The sequence below is a fragment of the Chamaea fasciata genome, unplaced genomic scaffold, assembly GCF_029207755.1.
Source record: "Chamaea fasciata isolate MVZ Bird 193981 ecotype frontalis unplaced genomic scaffold, bChaFas1.0.hap1 SCAF_3, whole genome shotgun sequence".
Lineage (NCBI taxonomy): Eukaryota > Metazoa > Chordata > Aves > Passeriformes > Sylviidae > Chamaea > Chamaea fasciata.
The window spans coordinates 38,539,064-38,560,060 of NW_027094088.1; the positions used below are offsets into that span (position 1 = coordinate 38,539,064).

The 20,997-nt window shown below is 42.0% G+C and overlaps 1 long non-coding RNA gene across 2 annotated transcripts; it reads left to right on the forward strand.

The window, feature by feature from the left end:
- The first annotated feature begins 1,219 nt into the window (after nucleotides 1–1,219).
- LOC136286745 (uncharacterized) lies at nucleotides 1,220–20,604 on the forward strand. Of its 2 annotated transcripts, XR_010719987.1 has the most exons (5): nucleotides 1,220–1,536; nucleotides 6,626–6,725; nucleotides 10,990–11,108; nucleotides 16,371–16,456; nucleotides 20,139–20,604. It is a non-coding gene; the product is annotated as an uncharacterized lncRNA (long non-coding RNA). The 2 variants fall into 2 exon arrangements; XR_010719986.1 differs by lacking the exon at nucleotides 10,990–11,108 and having other exon boundaries at nucleotides 1,236–1,536.
- Nucleotides 20,605–20,997: the final 393 nt, after the last annotated feature.

A 20,997-nucleotide genomic window follows, 5' to 3' on the forward strand; every position in this document is an offset into this window, starting at 1 on the left:
GGGAGAACAGAAGGCTTTAGTTAAACATCGAGCTACAGAATAGATGTAAGCCTTCAATTTCTCCCTGACTCCTGAGATGGTCAGTGGTACTGCTCAGCTTATATGAAGGAAACTGTAAGAGCAAAAACTTACTGTGCTAGGGAAAGAGGTTGAGTGGGCAATGGTTAGATTAAACCCCTACTCTTAGGAAAAAACTTAGGAGAAGCCCACTCACCATGGCTGCATGGGCTGGTGATTTTAAAAGTGGAGTTCTTATCTGATAGCCTTTCCACGATTTTTTCCCCCAGAATTTGCATTTGGCTGCCAGAGGACAGCTGATGTACTGGTGTTGTTGCTCCCACAGTCATAACTCTTCTTCTATTATATAATGGAATTCCTCATGAACACCTCACGGCTGTGGGGTCAGGATTTAATTAAAACATCATAAAGATGTCTTTGGGGAACTGGATACAGGATTATTCTGCATGCAATTCAGTACTGAAGGAAAAACGTGACTGTCTACTTGAACCCAGGGTGACCAATTCAGGTGACCAGTAAAGACTAGCCAAAACATATCAAATCAAGCAGATGATATAGAGGAAGTTTGGTTTCATGAAAATATACATAAGGTGTGCTAATTTCCACAATGCTTTTGTAAGCAGCATTTGCTTGAATTCTATTAGAAAATAAAAAGATGCTGCCAAAGAAAGAGTGCTGAAGCCTGAGAAGGGGAAGGAGCAAAATCAGTCTACCTACTTGAAATCTTGTTTGAAACACCTTAAAAAGTCACTGATGTCAGGTAAAGGTTGTAAACAAAGCTTATTTCAAAATAATCCTAGGAACATAGTTAGTGACTAATTTAATTAGTTTCACTTTGTTATAAAATACCAGACTATGAAGTGGAGAAGGACAAACTACCCACAGTTATCACTGTGCCTTCACCTAGAAAATTACAAGGACTGTGTTTAATTTTGTCTGTGGTCCACTCCTGTTAAGTCAGGTATGTGGTGTCTCCTACTGGTTTTGAGCTTTCATCCTGAAATATTTGATTCGTCGCTAGATAACTTCCATTTCATGGAAGCTGTCATAATTCCAGCATCCAGATGATTTCAGCTAACCACTGTGAAGTTATTTGGTGATGATAGAGAAGTCATTATAAAAAAAAAAATAAGAACAAAAACCCAAAAAACCCAACAAACAAACAAACAACCAAAAAAACAAAAAACAAAACAACCCTCTAAGAGTCTTATAGATAATTTTTGATTTTAAATAGCTCATTTTTGTGGTTCCAGCTTTCAAGAATTAAAATGATCCAATCAACAGACGTAGGAGAAGGGAATACAGGTGACCTTGTCCCTGATAAGTAACAGCTGTGTTAATTACCCAATACAGCTTGACCCCTGATGAGTCAGGGCTATATCCAGTAAAGGTAAGTATGATAAAAGGGAGTGAGTTAGCTGCTGAAGGGGATCATGAAGGAACAGGAACCTTGAGGAAGAAGGAATGAGAGGCTCATGAAGAAGAAGGATCCTGAGGAGAGAGAATCACTGCTGTGAGGTTAGTCTTGGTCTGCAGTTAGAGCCTGCTGTTGGAACTTGCAGTCACAGTCTAGTAAGGTAAAAGTCTGCATTCGGAGTCTGCAAACTAATCCCTGCAGTCATAGTCTAGCAGGAAGTAACCAGCAGTCAGAGGCTTCAAGGGAAACCTCCAGTAGGAGCTTGCTGCAGCCAGAGTCAGTGAATAGTTGGAGTCAGGATGGCTAAGCTGTAAAGAGGAATAAACCAGGACCCTTTTCATGCTGTGATATCAAGAAGTCTGTGTCTTGGTTCATTTCTACCCACTAATAAGAGGGCTTCTGCAACAGGCGACAGTGCATTTGTCACCTTTTTTCTGGTGTGTGTATGAGAGAGAGAGGGAAGGGATAGGATGAGGGATATCACTGAGTTATCCCTTCCCAGCCTGTCTGGGTTCCAGCTGCTACCACTGCTCACTGGTTCTAGTAGCAGTGCTAGTTCCCTTCCCGTAGGATAAGGCACTTTATTTATGGTTTTGAGCCAGAGCTGCAGACTGCCTAGGAAGGGAAGAACCTGACACTGCCTGCCTTTGCTGCAAATGATGATAACTCTATTTATTTCAGTAGCATCAGGCAGCTTCATAGCCAGAGAGAATGTCTAGCCTGACAGGATTGGTTCCTGTGTGAGGAAGGACAGTTTTATTCTTCCAGCATCCCTGGATCATATAAAGGAATTACACAAAGAAAGGCTAAAGGAAAGAGAAGGCGGTATATCAGGTCTTTAGGATTGCATTTTGTATGACATTTACTATTTTTCTTAAAGGAAAAATTGGAGAACTGTGTTTCCTTTCTACCCCAAACTAAGGTTCATGGTCAAGTTTTTAAATATACATATTCAAATCAACCATTTAGGAAATCTGTAGCATAAGCTAGTCAACTCTCACTAAGCCATATTTCCTCTAGTAGGAAAAATCGTATCACTGGGGACAATATTCCGTTTATTAGGTTCTCAGGGGAAATTAGGGTTAAGAACTGTAAAGATGAAGTTGGCAGCCAAGGCTGAGGATAAAGACTCAAAAGAAATTCATCAATTCCTGAGGGAATGTGCAAATTCCTCTAATAGACCTGTGTCATCTTTACTGGAAGCTGTTTATTCGTGACTAAGATCGTGAATGTTTGGCTGTACAACTGTGCCTCTGTTAGAGGCTAACAGTGGTTTCAGTAGGTCAAATGCCTGACATAATTGCAGTCTGGGTTTGGGGTGCTTGGGAGGGCTTTTCTCATCCTTCATACAACTTCTCCCATGCCACAGTGATGAATGGCTACTTCACTTGCACAGCACCACCAGTTCTTTGCTCACACTAGCCAAAGGACTTTCTCTGCTCCATTGAGTCTGAAGGATTTAAAGTGGAGGCTTTTATCAGATTTCCATGAAATGCCTTTCTGCTCCCTGAACTTCTTCACAACCATGACTGGTCTACTTGTCTTTCATCACATAAAACTCCATTTCCAGTGCACAGATTCCTTGGGGCTCAAGCAAATGGGTGTTCTGAAGCATTAAAATGCAAACCTCAGCATGGGACTCGTGAGGGTCATGTGTGATCTTGCTGTCATTGTCTTCCTTGGGCTTTTCATGCTAGCAACTGTAATGGTTTTTCCAACACTGTAAGATGTATCTTTGGGTATTAAATGTTATGTTAACTGCTTGGATTTTGTTTTCTCCTGTCTCACCTGTGGCTCATTTTCACAAGTCATTGTTTGTTGTATAAAAGATTCTTACTCATTTTTTCCTAAATATATTGCTGTCCTGGTTAATAGGCAATGTGAATTATGTCAGCATAAAGAGAAGCACATTTTTTTCCTTCATATTATACACATTGCTTAGCTGAATCTGGCTTGCTTCTAATCAGAAACTGGTTTTATGTGTTCCTTAAGAAATAATTAAAAAGGGGCGTTTTTCTGTTTGGTTGGTTAATTGGTTTGGTGGGGGCTTTTCAGCAAGCAGCAAGGAAAATTTTCTCCATCCCACAGACTGGCTATGAACTCACCTGTACAGGAAATGCTTCTTTATCCAAATTTGTAATTAATTCTATAGACATGAGACATTCATCTGTCTGTCTATCCATGCATCTATTCTTTGCCACAATTATTTATATGGCCCTGTTTGAAAAGGTTGCTATGAGCATTTCAGTGACATGGTATTCTCTCTCTACTGAGAGGGTTTGCCAGTCAAATGTGATTGGTGGTGTGCACTGCTGTGCAGAATGCAGATGCTTAGCCTTCTCAGCAGCGCCCAGTAAGGTCCCATATATTTGATAGCTCATGGTCCTGCTGATTGAATATAGTTCTAAATTTACTTTCTGGGGTAATCTACTGATAGCACTTTCTTCAAGATTTTTCATTCCTGTGTGTCTTGAATTTGCAGCTGATTAGTATGCCAGAGAGTAAAGAAGTCATATCTGCCTGGTCTTACCTCCCACCCTTCTATCCCCCTCTCAAAATAGATTTTTTCTAGTCTCTGCTTCTCCTGTTCCTTTTCTATGATTTTTGCAGGAGTACAATGGAGAGGAAGAGATGGGTGACCACACTTTCTGAGATGAAGGAAAAAGGATGTTTTTTAAATATGAGGATGGAATAAAGTGTTTTTTTTTCTCTGTGTGTGTAAAGGGAATTTAGGACCACATCCATCCCTTGAGGAACCGTGTTTTGTGACCTCTAACCCTTCTCTTGGAAAGGTCTCTGAAAATGAATGTGATTCTGTCACAGGTGTAAGTTTTTTTTTCTAAGTTGTGTTTTTGTTTTGTTTTTGTTTTTTTTTTTTTAAACTAGTGTGCAACATGATATTTGAAGTCTAAATGATGCTATGTTTTTGGAGATGATGACCATCGAAAGGTCTAACTGACTTCATTTACAGTTCTGATGCTAAAGGGACCAAACTAACTGAGAAAGTCCCCTAAGTCCTGAAATGTGTGACTGAAGGCAAGCACATTTGAAACTTCAGCTCTTGGTGATTCCAAGTAATCAGCAAAGTTTTGCCACATGACACAGAATTAAAGAAACTCCAATAGCTAGTGAATGAGACCAAGTGCTTGCTCTAGATGCTTCTAATGCATTTACCACTGCAAAAATCCACCCTCAGAAGTGAGACATGGAGTAAGGTTTTGCCTGATTTTCTTTAATATTTAAACTTTTTTTATAACTTTCATGAAAAAACCCAAAGAAATATAACCAATAAATAATGCTGAATGTTGTTACCGATCAAAATGTCAAGGGCTTTTATTGTACAATAAGGCAGTGATAAAACTAACAGAATAACAGTCAGACATAAAAGACTAAAAAGAGTGTCTGGTTTTGTCCAAGGACAATTTAATTGTTTTTAGCATCTGTGCAGAGGCAGAGTCTGTATCTGTGTGGGTGTGGCCAAAACTCTAATGTTATTCCATACCACCTTAAATCATTGCCAGGAGCTGAGGGGAAAGGGGTTCTTTTGCTTTCAGGAAGAAAGGGCACTCCTTTACAGTCTTGGGAATGCATGGTGGGCAAAGGGTCTGTCCGCCATTTTTTTTCAATCATTCCAGGTTTGGCATTTTGTATGTAAATCACCCTCTCTTTGTACATTTTTGTTACTAGTATGTTGCTGTTAGGTTTCTTACCTCATTGCTGTTTCCAGTAAATTGTTCCTATCTCAGGCCAGGATTCCCCAGTTTAGTACTACTGCTAAAAGAAAAACAAACCATGAGCTGCTCCTCTCCCACACTTCAGTTATCTTTTTGCACAGTGACACAACTTGATTTTGAGCAATAATGGGCAGTGCTTTCATACCTGGTGGTCAGGGCACTCTGCAGCCAACTGCAGAGTGAAATGTCATCATCTTCCAGCCTCTCATCCAGCATGCAAATAGTATTTTGTACGGCTGGAGATGCTGTGTTTTCTGATGAATTTAGGGTTTCTAGCAGGTACAGTGTGAAGTCTTACCATCCAGCTCCAGTGTGCCTGATGAATAGGCCCTTGGCTGCTCTGATCTGCACACCCTGCCCTAGGCATGAGTGAACTCCAAAGTAGGAGCTGTGGGAGACTGCTCCATGGAGAGACAGTGCCAACTGGTCAGGGGTTTTCCAGAATCAGAGGGATTGCATCATTCTGTGTCACCCTGGGGCAAGGGAGGAAGTCTGGTGTTTCCTCTACTCCCAAGATGAAGTGAAACTCTTGAGAGAGCAGAATTGACTTGATTTCTCCTTGTCTATTCATATAACATGAAACTAGACATTGTCTGGCGGTACTTGTATTGTAGATGCCTCAAGCAGAGTCAGACACTTTTGCATTCTACTCAGCTACTCTGAGTTTATGTGGATAAAAGCTCCCTAAGGGGGGACCATGGCCCAGATCCGATAAAATATTCAGGTTTCTCACTTCCTACTTAAATCAATGATCAGCTATTAACTGCCAAGCATTTCAGGAGTACTCCTAGTGCCATGGAAAGATCAAAGAAGAGCAAGACCTTAACTTTGGTAGTGAGATATTTGTACAAGGAATGAGGTTTTTCTGGAGACCAAGACATACACAAGGTAGAGAAATAGACCAATAGAAGGAAAAGAGCCAGAAACTAGATTTTGGAATTAATGAAGGAATTTCTGCATCCAGAGTATTGTCTGTGTGGACAGTGCTTAGAAGAATGACAACAAGAGAAATATTACTTCTGGTTTAGTTCAATTATATAATTCTTGCATTACCACAGAAAATTAATCTTAATATGGGTTATCAAAAGAGTTTAATTTACATTAAAACACCGACACAGCAGCATCAATGATGATATAACAGTAAAAATTTTCACCTCAGGTTGTTTTGAGAAACAACAAAAAATACTGTAAAAATTGGTGTGGCTGGGATTTTCCAAGTATACTTGGAAGAAGCAGGAAAGAAGGGGATCTGAGGAATAATACAAGAGATTTGAAGTTTATCAGAAATGATCAGTTTCTAGAAAAAAAAAAGTAGAAGAGTGAAGAGATAAAAGACATAAAAGCCTAGGGAAAATAGGATTTGAGATAGGTTGAAGTCACCTGAGAGAGCCAGAAGTGTGAAATACTTGACAATTATGAGATTACTAAGCTGCATTTTTTTTTTCTTCCCCCTAAGACTTACTGTGAAAGAGGAGTCAAGATACTAAACTGCTGAGGAGCAAGCTACCGAAAGGTCATATAAGGGTTTGTGTCATGAAGTGAAGCATCTGTGACAGGTATGTTATAAATGAGGCTTGAACTCGGATAAAAAAAATAAAAAAGGCACTTGTTTATTCAACTGTAACTGACCACTGGGAGTGGAACCCCATGATAAGCCCAGGTTCCTCTCAGCAAGCCATAAATCCAAAAACAGTGTGACACTACACTGGATGCTGCTTCAGACCCTCAAAATTCCGAAGAAGACCCACACCCACCCCAAAAGCCTAACAATCCCTTTTATCGTCTTTGGTTCCTCCTGATTGGTGCATTTTGGATCCTCTTCCTGATTGGTTAGTTGTCAGGGCTCTGATTGGTCTTTAGAAGCATCATGCCTGACCAATCGTTTCCCAAGGGCATTGAGTGATTGGTCTTTCATGTCCACCAGTCATGGTTCAGGGTGATGTAACCTGTGTGAACTAGATCTTTTCCCCCTTTCTTTGTTACATAGCAGTTTACCCATACAGTGTCACAGCAACTTATAACCTTCGCATCAATCAAACTTCTCTAGAACAGGTACAACTAGCAACAATTACAGAAACCCCTCTTGAAATGTTTTATAACAATTCCCCCTTCTATATAACTTTGAAACAGATGCAACTAACCAGAAGCAATTTCAGGAACCCCTCTTAAAAACATTTTATAGCAGGTAGATGGGCTGTAAGAGCAGGGGAAGCGTCAGTGTTTGGCTAAGAGGAAGTAAAGTGGATGGTCCTTTCTGTGGGCAAGGAGTTATGAAGGAGCTACACATGTGGTAAAAGATGAGGGAACAGAACATGAAGCTGCAGATCAAGGAAGCTCATTGATACTGAGGCTGATGTCACAACTGAAAGATGGAGATGTAAAGAACCAGGAGAATCCAGAGCTAAAATTAGAGGGCAAGGCTGACGGAGAGAAATTGGAAAAATAAGAGATGGCAAGAAGGGCTGAGGTGAAAAGAAGTATCAGCTAGAGTATTGTGCAGAGTTTAAAGAATGAGAAAGGGAAGAAGGGAAAGGCTTAGAGGGGAGGTCAAACTTTTCCACCACAGCCAAAACCAGGAAGAGGAGAGGGAGAAAAGCCTTCTGTAAGTGAAGGTAGCTGCAGACAACAGACAGAGACTTACTCTTTGCCAGAAGGAGGTTTTAATAGCTCCTGATGGAAAACTGAGAAAGCCTGCTTCCTCAGCTCCTAGAGGGTAAAGAAAGGGAGGGAGACAGAATAAACTTAACAGTGTCTGTAAAGAACTTAGATCCAAGGGGGTAGCAATGTGCCATCAGGAAAAGAAGGTAGATTGTAATCCTAAAGATTTTCTTTTCAAAACCTCATTAACCACATTCACAGCAAAGCTGTGAGAGATTTGACGCATAGAAAGAAGGTTTCAGGAGACTACTTTAAAATATACCTGACAGGATCCAGCTCTTAGAAAATAATTTTAATTTCCCCTGATCTTGTCTGGATAGAGTTCAAAAGCCTTTTAAATCTTGTTTTGGCCTTCTGCCTTCAAAACTGTTTATTTCCTATGACTTTTATCCAACTCAAACTTCATAGGCTATTTCACTGAGCTGTTTAAAATTTAGCTGAGACATTCTGTCTTTCTTAGACCAATATCTTAAATGACTGGAACTCCATAATGGTATGAACCTTTCTGTGATTAGGGAAATAAAACGGTGATGCTGGTTGCTTACTAAATGCCTGGTGTCAGGCAAGAACAGTCTGACTTATAGACAACCTTCAGACAGAGCTGAAAGCAGACGGATCCTTCTGTCCTGCAGTCTTTTGATACAGTTCCACACGTTTTTTTAAATCTAAAATCAAGACTAAAAAGTAACAACATAAAATTTGAAACTTCATATAGCAGTAAAGTTGTGTGAAAAATTTTGTTGTAACTCAAATTCTCAGAACATTAACCTCTACTTAGTCATACGTTTACTTCCAAAACTGAATGAACATCTCTGGAGCCCTTGAGGCACAGAAGAACATCTGCTGCAGATGACACCTCACAGCTTCAGAGTGGAGGTTTTCCCAAGTGCCATGGCAGGGAATTGTTGGTACGTAACAGCAGTTTTGTGGAAAATCCAAGGCTGTTTGAACAGAGAAGGGCCTTCTAAACAGAGCAAAATATTTTTCTGTAGGGGTTTGTGGAAGCAGTGTTTTTTCTAGGTGATCTTTCCTGGATAGCTTCACTTCAGAGATGTTTCTACCCAAGAAAGAGCATCGCTTTCTGTGTGGGCTTTGCTCAATTGAGCCAGGGCTGGGTAGCAGAGGAGGGCCTTGCAGCAGAGTCCTGGGGGCTCCATAGGGCTTGGAAGCAACTGGCCCATTATACTTAGAACCACAGTAGGAAATTCGAGGTGACCAAGAAAATAGCTGTGCCCTGTAGGTTTTTTGTTTTGTTTTGTTTTATTTTTTTTTATTAGTATATTTAAAAAAGCCCTGAAAAGTAATTTCATTTTTCAACTCTTTACATTGACAAATCTTTTTAAAATTGTTGATTGAAACCTGTAGACCAGAAGAGAACTAATGAAATGGAGAAGGTAGATGACTCAAGTGGAGGGAAGCTGAGGAGAGAAAACACGTCAGGCAGGCAGTTTAAAATTCTGGTGATGCTTTTCTTAACACCTATTTATCTTCAGTGGATTAATAATTTAGGTAAATGGCACGAGGGTCGAAGAATTACCACCTCAATCCCTGCAGCTGTGGAGACACAGAGACCCCCTAAGTTCTCAGTGGACATGTCCACTTGATTGATGATGCTGAAACACCTGTATAACCAGCTGGTTTTTAGTTTGGCTGAACTCTGTAAAAAGGAACTTTCCTGTTGGCATCGTGTGAGTTAATTGAAACCAGAGAGTTTGTTTATAATGAACTGGAACATTTGTATTAACGTTATTTGCAGCAGCCCAGGGAGCAAAAGATGGCTAAGGGTGGATTTCACAGTTGGGGGTGGTTCATGGGAGACTGTCTTGCCAGCAGGAATCATAAGCCTACCCTCCACAAGCAAAGGCACAACTTGTGTCCAGGGCTGACTTGAAGCACCCACAAAATCACAGCCTCGTAAGCTTTCCTTGGTCTTTGGTTTTTCCTACATGGACAAGATCTGAGACCTGAGGTCCCCTGCTAAATGGAAGCAGAACAAGATAAGCTGTTGGATACTTTTTAAACAAAAGGAGAAAATACTGCCTCAGGGAAATAAATGTCCCACACTTTATCTCATAAGATTGATAAGAAATAGGCTTAGTGGGTCATCTTCGTGACAGAAACTTTCAGAAGAACTCAGGAGCTCTGGCGCACATATTCTCCTCATCAGGTCAAAAAAGGAGTTTCATATTTTGAGGCTAACTGCAGGTGATTCTGCACATGTTGATAGTTTTCAAAAAGGTCGGGTTTGTGTTTGCCCTCTTAAGCTATGGCATAAAGGTTTGATTTGGTTTTATCCAAACGACAGCTGATTGGTGAAGGTACCTCCCTGCTAAATCCCGTCTCGAGAAAGGGAGCCCGTGTTTAGTACAAGACAGCCACAGAGCTTTCCTTTTTAAGCATAAAAAGCTGTGTCTTTTACCACACTCAAGAATTATTATACAATAAAAACACAGTGTAGACAAAGTTCGTAAGTCTTACCAGATGAAAGCTTACTGAATTGAGCCTCATAGTGGGTACAGGGCTGATCTTAGTGAATTTACCCTATGGAAAAACTACAGCACATTGCCTGTGCTGTGCTTTTACCTCTGGCTGCACAGGAATATTGCCTGGCTGGGGGTGGGTAACAGAAAGGATGGAAATAAAGAGTTTAGGTGATGCCGGAAGTCTCTCCTTACCTGTTTTATGGGAAATCAAACTGTCTTGGGCTCTGCTACTATTATTGCAGCAGGATTAGGAATTTGTGCCAATTATGCACCAGCAAAATAATCTCAGTGCAATAGGGTTGCAGCTCAGGCAGAGGGAAGGAAAGCCTTCACAAGGGGATTGCTGCTAGCACACACTTGTGTGTGCAGCACGTACATCTGCATTCTTAGACACATTAAAAACAAAAACCCTGGCATACTGAGAACTTAGTATGGGCTAAACTGTAATGCTCTATCTCTGTGCAATGCTGTTATCCTATAATTTTGCCTCAGGACAGGCTTAGCCAAGCCTGCATGCATTTATCCATATGAATAGCAAGTATTTCATGGAAAGCAGGAAGCAAACCAGGTGGGCTTGCTGGCAGGGGACTCATGGTTTTATTTACAAGGAGCGAGTGCATGTCGAGTGCCTCGCTCCGTATTCCCATGTTACTTACAAGTCCATCTGATTTTTGCACAGGCATTTTCCAGGGCTTGTTGCTGGAATCCTGCATGTTGCAGACAACGGGGAGGTCTGGGATGGTGGGCCACACCGGTTTGAAGCATGTCAGCTTAGCTGCTGCTCCCCCGCTACCATGGGTAAATGCACTTAGGAGTCTTCTCCCTCTTTCACTTCTCCGCTATTTTTTCCCCCCTTTTGGTCGTAGACAGAGGAGCCTTTCAAAGCTTTTGATAAACTTATGTAATTGGGTATGTTTTCCAAAGCATGTCTCTGTTCTTTCTGAGGGCTTAGCTAAGAACATTATTCCAATTCTTCTCTAGGCCTTCAAAAGTGCCGATCCTTTCAAACATGTGCAGTGTGAAGGATTACAAATTTGTTTTTCAAAGGACCCCAAATCCCTGCTGCTTTCATCAGTTCCCCTCCTAGTGCTCCCAGTTTTCTCCCCTCACCCATCTCATAGCCCCAGCTCTGAGCTGCAGGATGCTGACCCTCCCTCTTCTCCTGTCCCTCCACCTCTCGCTTTTTCTTCTTTTCAGCTCCCCCCACTGCCCATACTCCCCAATTTTTTTAATTTATTTATTTATTTTTTTTTTTTAATATGAAACAAAAGTGTGGAGAAGCATTGCCATGGCAGCAATGCTGCAGCGGGCCCTCCCGTTCGTGTGCATGCAAGCTGTAAACTTTTAATATAATGGCCTGAAAAGAACAGGAAGGGGACAGCTTGAGGCAGAGAAAAAGAGTGAAGGAGAGTGCAAAAGCAATGAAAAGTGGGACAAAACCATTGGAAATGCATTCAGGCTGACATCACCACCCTTTCCCACAGTGGTCATTCACTTAGGAGGCTCCAGTGTCCATTCACTGTCTTAAAGCTAGCTTTCTAGAGCCCTGGGAGACCATCTTTCCCAGCCTGAATGCCTTTTTTGTTGTGAAACAGTGAACTGTTTCTGAAACCCTGCATAAAGGGTTGAGTAATTCACTGCAGTTGCCAGGAAGTCTGAGCCACTTGTGAGCTAACAATAGTTAACTTTATCTGCCGCCCGAGCCCCCCTTCCAGCTGTAGGTCCTGAATTCTAATAAGGGCTTTACTCATGCCTCTGAGGTTATGGTAATATTTTATACATCTTTTTTCATTAAGACACAGTCATAGCTACTGTTGAGGCACCGGAGGCAAGTGCTGTTCAAATGATGTGGGGTGGGGGGAAAGGAGGGAAAAAAAAGAAAATAGCTTTTTACATCAGGCAGGCGGTTTGGTCATTTTATACTAGAAATATAAACTTCGTTTGGGCAAATGCAGGGATCATCTTTTTTAAAAATTCACATTACAAACCCCAGAGTCAAGCAAGACATTATGGTTGTTTTCTAGCTGTGGAACAACCTCAGCTTTCCATAATTTGGGGTTGCTGGTTTTATTTTTCCTCTCCTTCTCTGTCCCTGCACTGTGGGCATGATGGTGACAAAGGAGTGAATCATGAAGGAAATAGATGAATTTGTTTGGGTTTCCCTTTTAATCCAGATTTGGATGTTGATGCGCAGAAAAATTCTTCACAGTGACAGCACAGCTGTGTATAAGCAGTGACACAAAACAGTGATTCATGCAGTGGTTCTGCAATGCTGATAATGACAGTGTGTCTTTGAGAGATGTAGATCATCAGCTTTTTCTTTACCTTCTGAACTAGTTGCTTTCTTGGGAACTGAAAAAATCAAGTGTAAGTGGAGTTCTAAATTGTCCCTTTGGCCTCCAGTGTTTTGAAAAAGAAAAGAAAAATTGCTTATTCCTCACTTTTAAGTAAATGATCACTCAGAGTGGAATTTATTTCAGAGCATCACTGTGACCATTCCTGTTCAAGGTACAAGACAGCACAGCTTGAGCCAGTCTTCCATGTCTTTGGTGTCTGTGGCTTACTTGCTATGCCTTGAGAAATAGCATTAGAAATGCCTGCATGGAAATAAAAGCACATAATTCAAAGCCCCACACAATACTTTATTAATGTTTACAAAAAGTGATTGAAAGATGCATACAGGCTTTGTAAAACTAAACCACAGAAATGTTCCTGCTGTATTTCCCTATCACAGCAGTCCTTTTTCTTCATCTGTACTCATGACATCAACTGATGCCAGTGGGAGCTGCATGTGTTGTGGATGAGGTCACTGCAGGGTCGCTGCATAGTAAATAAGTTGCTTGGCTTTTTGGTTAAGTTCAAGTATTGAATTGCTTTTAAATCTTCTCTCCCAAGTGACCTTTACCAGGGGGAATACCATGCTCTGATGGAGTGAGAGATTTGAACTGGCCCTTTTATGGTCTAACAGCAATGACTTCTCAACTCCACTGTGGGTTTGTCTTGCTGAGAATGAAAAGCTGCTGTTGGCAGGTGGAGGCTCACGAACCATGTGTTGTGTGTACACACACAGGTGTGCACACATCCACCCCTCCCCAAAAACTCTCTTTTTGCCTAATCTAGATGAAAAGTGAGCACAGTCAGAGATCGGAATTGACAGAGCCCACAGGTAGAAGGCAGGGGAGAGTGGGGATGCCGGAGAGACGTTTTACAGTGACTTTTTATTAGTAGTGAACTAACTGTAAAGTCATCAAAGCTCTCCCCGTGGTCCTGACTGAAAGCTCTGATCTACTGGTAGTGTGGCTTTCTGTCAGCATGGGCTGCTTCTGCTCTTGAGCTGAAACGTGAGCTGAAGCTGACTGTGCTGTGTTTGACAACCCATTTAAATAAAATTAATCTATTTGCTAATCCGTAGTGGGGAGAGAGTATAAATTAGAGGGACTAACAGCACATGATGGAGAAAAAAGGAATCCAGCTTTCTAATTTGCAGTGACCTTCAGGATTCACCATAAACCTTTACCATTCACAAATGAACTTTCATCTCATTCTGGAGATAAGTTTTGAAGTATAAATATGTCCATTTTTTTACATGTTTAAATGCAGACGAAGAACTTTAGAAGGTCATGACCTGTGATCTGGACTTAAAATTTGTCCCTTAATAGATTAATTTGTCAAATGGGTCTGTATGATGCCATCCCTCTGTAATCATCTCCCTTTCAGAGCAATGTAAATACTCCAAGCAACTACATGCCTCAGCTAGATACAATATGATTTCATTCTCTCACTTCACAGGCTGTCTACCCACCAAAAAGTGTGATATTGAAGCAACACCATCAAATTTGGGTGTGATAGAGTACCAGGAGAAAGCCAAAACAAACCCTGAAAAATTTACAGTAGCACTCCTGTATTTCAAACTGATAGGCATGTCTTCTGGAAAAAAATAGTGACTAAGACTTTTTCCTTAAATTTCTTGATAACCAGGTCAAATATTTTATACCCTGTGTTATGAAACCTCAAAACCTCAGCTGTGGAGTTACCTGGGATAGAATGTCTGTGGGCTTTTATGTTTTACCTGTGTTTTCAAGTTTCATAATACGGTCTCTTTCATTTCAGTGCCCTACTCAGCCCCTTTTGGCTCCTAACGCTTTGTCCCCTGCTTTTGTAGACTTCTTTTTTTCCTGTTTCTAAGCCTGGTCTCTCTTTCCTTCTCTTCTGACAGACCTTTCTCTCACTCTTGGAGTGTTCATTATTTTTCAGGATTCTTTATCCTCTTCTGCCACCTGGACTGTGTCTCATTTGTTCTTGTTTGCTCCCACTTCAAAGGCTTCTTTGTTTCCGAGCCTCTCCTGCAGGACCTGGCTTTCTGTTTTATTAGAAAGTTCTGACTCAGCCTCAGCATCCTGTGAAAAGGACCATCTTAGCTCCTGGCAATGGTGCTCTACTGCCCTAGAACTGCTCAGAGTTACCTTGGAATACAAAACTCTGGGGAGAACAAATAGCTAACAGCTCACTCAGAGCTCTGCTCTTCTGACAGCCTCTGTTCTGGGAGCTGAGAGGTTGCAGGTTTGCTTTTCCATGAGACTCATACGTGATAAGATCCAATAGCTCTCCACCCATCTGTGGCTTGGGGACAGCATGGAACCCCAGAAGATGAGCTGTAGGAACAGACTTGCTTTTCTGGCACTGCTGTTCCATCTGACTTCAATGGCTCCCCAGGCTTTTCTACATCTGGCTTAAGAGAAATGGACTCTGAGCCAGAAACGGCAGCGGACCCTTAGCCACAGTACTTGACACAGAGTGTCACAACATTCCTCCTCAGTCTCTTCCTCATAGAAGGATCAAGGAAAAGCAAGTGTCACGAGAGCTGTAAGAGAGGTTTATACATGAATAAATGATTGTTTCACTCTGTGACAGTTCTTAGCTGGAACCCCTCTTACAAGGAAAGTTGAGGCAGGAGGAAAGGCTTTTCCTCTTTTAACATCTTTAGAGAGTAAATCTACTAAAATAAAACTGCACAAGAGACAGTAAAGCCAGTGAAAGTCTCCGTCATATCCAGCATTAGCATAGCAAAGTCACCGGCATGAACCCAGCATGTGGAGTTTGCCTGTTCATTAGCTGGCTTGCTCTGTTTTGATGGTGCACTGGTTTAGCACTGATGTAACACCTTCACAGTCAAACACTGTGAGCTGGTTTGAAAGACTGTAAGCATTTCCTTCAGGTGGCCAGGCAAGCAAAGCGAAATGAAAGCTGCTGGTGGGTGACAGGAATAAAAATACAGGATAAGAGAGTGCGATATTTTCTCAAAGCCATACTGGGCACGCTGCAGGAATTCTAAAGAACACATCCAAGCTGAAAGATGAGAGGAAGAATTTTTGGCGGGAGGTGATGCAAACAATTACTGTGCAAGCACCAAGAGCAGGCCTGCCTCTTGTGGTGTTTTTTTTTTTTTTTTTGGCTCAGGGAATAGGTTTGGTAATGTTGTTTCATAGTTTTTAATGCTCTGTCTGTGTAACACAACCAGAAAACATGATGGACAATGCCACTTAAGAATTGAGCCATTGGTCCTTCATTCAGAAACCTGATTTTTATCCAGCTATTCTCTCAATTCATCTTTGCCAGTGAAGTTTAATTTCAACTGCATGTATGTCTATCGTTTCTGAAGCAGGAAATATTACTAACTAAATCTGATTGGTCTCACTGCTGCTTACCACAGGGCAGCTTTTTTAGCTTATGAGAACTAGTGTCAGTTGACATTGTCATCCACATGGCTTGATAACTAAAGAGCTGAAGATGGGCTATTTCCATTTTAACTAGACGATAAAGCAGAGAAGCTGATAAATGCTCAGGTAGGGCAGATTTCAGCAGGGAAGTTTTATGAAATGAAGTTTGTCATTGGCCTCATACCCACCCTGTCACTGGAAATGGAGCTGCCTATGCTTATCCTTTTAATGTTTTTATTAAGAGGTGTGAGCAAAGTTGGGAGAAGACTGCACAGCCAACTGAGAAAATTAAGGGGGAAAAGTCTTATTGTTATATAAATGTCCTTTCCTCCCTCTTTTGCAGAGCTTCTCTTGATCCTTTCAAAGCAGTGTCCCTTCGAGAAAAGAAGATGCTGTTAGCTGGAATCATACACAGAAGAAATTACAACGGTTAGTCTTTTATGTTAATATTTTAGTCCATTAATGCTTTTATTACTTATCTAGCACAAACTGAATGCTAGAGGCTTTTCAGTTAGCAAACTCTGTGTCCTGGTGAATAGTGTACAGGTGATATGAACAAGAGGATGTGTGAGCTGCCATCTAATTAGGTGCTGGCATGTACCTGAGGAGATGGGCACTTGCCTCCTAGCTCTGCAGCACAGGGGTAAGCCAGACAAAACAAGCTTTTTGAAGTTTCTTTGCTCTCAGCTTTGAGGTATGAGGCCTGATCTCTTCTCAGTGCATTACTTTTCCTGCTGGTAAAAGAGAAGCTACTATGCTTTGTCTCTGTATCTTTAGACTTCAGAAGGTGTCACAAAATGTAACTTCCCATGTAGATAAGGACTACTTAGCATACTGGGACATGCTCTCATTAAAGGCCTTCGTGCACTGCTACAGCATGATACCTCAATAAATGCATTTCTTTCTCTGCCAGAACACCTTTTCATTTTCTGTACTCGGTTCCACAAACAAGCACTGAAATTTCACCTGTATTTTTAATGAGTTTGCTTCATACCTCCTTCTAATTTTTTTTTTTTTTATTTGAAGTATGAATATTTTAAATTAAACAGAAATGGAAAGGGGCAAACCAAGTATAGGGAGAAGGCTTACAATGCTTAGGATGAAGTTTATTTTTTCCATTTTTCCCCTCATGTGCTTCCTTGGAGAGAAGTTTGAATGGAAAATCAGGCAGAGTTGATTCTTGATTTCTCTGGTTACCACTGTAGAGGAAAATTCATTTCACCTAATTGCCTATGCAATTGTATAAGCAGGTAATACCTTCTGCTCTCAATGGATAGAATTTTCTAAGCTGATGCACTCACCTATCCTCTAACAAAATCTCTGAAAACTGGAGATGAACTGTTGACCTGGTCCAGCGGGTCTTCACCATTTTGCATGGGAGGACTGAGGTTGAGCACCTCCACAGGGTTACTGCCCACACATTCACATTTCAGAGAGACCCCTTCAACAGGAGCAGCAGGTTAAAAACAGGGCAGAAAGGGAGGAGTAACTGTGTTTCTTCTGAGTCTTCGCACCTGCTCCTGGCATTGCACATGCCAAAACAGAGGAGACACAAGAGCAGCAGGAGTGGACTCCTCTTTGCTTTTTGAGGAGGATCAGGGCTGGTCCTGATGAACTGGACAGAGGTTTACCAAGTGCCATGGGGCATTTTGTGGCTTCAGAGACAGCAAAATGCTAAATAGGGATGTATTCAATTTTGAGTTTCACACAGCCCTTTCTGAAGCTGAATCTCTGCATGACATTGTTCTATAAACTCTGACATTACTCTGAGACCCAAAGTCTTCTAGGAACAACTGTGGGCAGTCATCTCTCACTCCTAAGACAGTCCCCTTGGGATTTGTTGCTGGCATACTGGGGAACATGGGTTGGGTGCTCAGTGGCCATGACCACACCACCTCTATACAGGTCTAGGAGATACAGACGTATAAACATAGAGCCTGTGCTTAAACTGAACATCTCTGAAATCTTTGGGTATATAGTGCAATTCAGGGTTTGGTTTAGCTCAAACAAACAAACATGTTTGTTTTGGAACACCTACCTGTGGCTGACCTGTATTATAGTTTTGGCCCAGTATCTCTGCAAACTAATCTTCCTATAAAAGCAGGTTGACGCCTGTGTGTACACACAGGCAAATGCAGAGATGCCTCTGGGGAGGGCAAGAAGTCAAGTGGGGAATTCTTCATGTTGGGAGCCCACACAGAACCCAGCTGATGAATACATAAAGGAGTGCTGGCTTCTGACGGTGCCAGTTTCTTAACCTTTGCGATCATTAACGACTTCTCTCTTCTACTGGGGGGGAGGAAAAAAAAAAAGCCAGCAGTTCCTGTATTTTTCTGAGACACAAGCAAAGCATTTAGCACCACAAATAAGCTCATAATTTGACAGGCAAACTGCCCGGAAAAGTGAAAGCAGATTTCTCCCTCCAAGTCCCTGAGTATCTTAGTGATCCTTTACTTGGTTTTCAAGTGCTGTTTCCTTTTTGTTTAATCACAGGTTTGAGTCAAGCTACTCTTCAAAATATCACGCCCTGTCCATGTGCATTTTCTTAACCTTAAGTATGTTCACAGTTTCCTGCTTTGCCAGCAAAACCAGATACCACACAGAAATGCCTACACATGTCCAGAGCTGTTGCTGAGTAGCTCTCACTTTTTATTTACCTGCTATCCATCCATGTATTTTTTCCCTTACGTGCAAATCCAGCATCCACAGAGTTGGCATAACAAGTATTCAAGAAGCTGTATTTGCTGTGAAACTCAGCAAAGGGAATTAGCCACAGTATGTGAACAATAACTTTATAAAGAGCTGAGGCTGATAAAGGCCACAGTCAGACAGAATGTTCAAGCATCTTGGAAATGAAGTAATGCTGTGTCTTTCCCAAGAGACTTCCAGCCAACGAGCCCAGTGGATTCTCAAAAGGGCCGAGGAAGCAGGTGGCACCCCAGGGTTGAATCTGCCTACCTCAGGTTCCTTGTTGGAGATAAACCTTTGGGTGCTTTCTTGGAACTGGTCTGAGAGGATTTTTGTGCATCCCCAGCCTCTCTGAAAGACCAGACTTCCCTGTCACACATAACCATCCAGTCCTGGATAAACATGATTCTTCAGCACAGTGGGTTTCCAAGGGCTTACATTATCTAGGGAGGTGGTTCAGGAAAGACAGTAATGGAGCATGGGGCTTTGGCTGCCTTGCTGTGTGGCTGCTGCTGCATCAGAGAAAGGTGCTAATTGCATTTGGATCAAGTCATAGTAGGTGAAATTCTGACTGAGTATGGGGGGAAAAAAGACCAATGTGAGAGTGGGGTTTGGACTGGAGACCTCCAAGCCCCATACAACCTAAACTGTGCCACAATTCTATGAGAAACACAAAATGAGCTCCGCTCCTCTCCTCTCCCCTCCCCTCTCCTCTCTCTCACCTCCTCTCCTCCTCTCCTCTCCTCTCACCTCCCCGCCCCGCCCTGCCCCTCCCCTCCCCACCCCTCTTTGGATTAGATTTGACTACTTTTTCGAAATAAAGGAAAGTTTTGAAAGTAACTCATCACTCCACAATACACACCTAATTTTGAGGAGAAACACACATCCCAGTGGCAATTTTATGCAAAGTTTCCAATATTAAATGACATACTAAAGACCGTGCAGTACATTGGCAGCAGAACATGGCTCTGACCTGGTAGTCTGAGCACTAATGGTTTCTGGCCAGAGGATTCACACTTCCTTCTGTCCCCCTGAGGAAAGGAGAAGGATATTTCTCTGGACAGCCTCTGTGAGGAGCCTGTCACCATGGTGAAATGACAGTTGTGATTATCCTGTGTAAACCACCTGAAATCCACATGTGCCATGGCAAAAAATTAACCTTAAAAGTAACCTCTACCAATCACATTAAAGGGAGAAGAATGGCACATATTTAATTTTGTTTAATAGCTATCAGGGTAAGAACAGAGTCTAGTTTTTTCCATTAATTTTTAATAAAAACTTTATTAATTTTCCTAAACAAAGGTTTTAATGTTTCACACCTTCTTGAATTCCAGATGAACTAATCTTCTTTGTTATCAACTTTTGCATTTGCTTTTGGGATTTTTTTTTAAGCTTTTTTTTTTCATTCTCTTTTTCTTGCCAGGAAATTCTAGGGAAGTTTTCAGGCTGCAGGATGTGGCGGCAGTCGGGATAGCTGTACGAGTGAGAGCTGCCTGCTGGTTGAGCAGTGAGCAGACGCAGAGCTGTTTCTTCGGGAGCCCCCCAGGTGCCCGCACGCCCCACTCGGTGCGGAGCGCTACCGAGCAGCACCGCGCCATCACTCATTCATTAATTAATCGCGCCCTAATGAGACGCGTAGCTGAGGTGACTGCTGCAGGAGTGCTTTAGGGAGTAAATACAAAGCCAAGCCCTGCTGCCATGCAGGCACAGCCCGATGAACAGGGCACTCGCCCTGCGGCGATGCCCGTGCGCTTTCTGTGTCCCGGCTTGGGACCGGCACCTCCGAAAGGGCAGAGAGGGAGGAGCTGCGGCGCTGGGCACTGCCCGCAGCCGGTCTGCTTTCCTGCTTCCCCAAAAAGATTTCCTTGAAATGACTCATGATGGGCCACCGAGGGTAGAGGGAGGGTGGGAGGGATTTTCTTTTTTTAATCCATGTTAATTTTTATATTGCAGAAGAATTTGTAAGGATCTTCTTGCCACTCTGGATTTTCATTTTTTCCCCTTCCTTGAAGATGTGAAATTTCCGGAATTGAGAAAAACACAGGTCCTTACTCAGGTTTTTAGGTCAGCAAGAAATCCGTGATTGTCTAAGATGAAATTGCTGTGACTTTTCCCGAGATTAGTTTGTGATATGCCACATTCAGGGAATGCACCGCCTGCACCTTCAAAGCTGAAAGATGAAGTCGAGGGAATAGTTCCGGATTTGCCTGTGTGTTACAGTGGCTTATTTGACCAAAAGCTTGTCATAAGGGAAATCACAAATGATTTCCAAAGTCAATTGT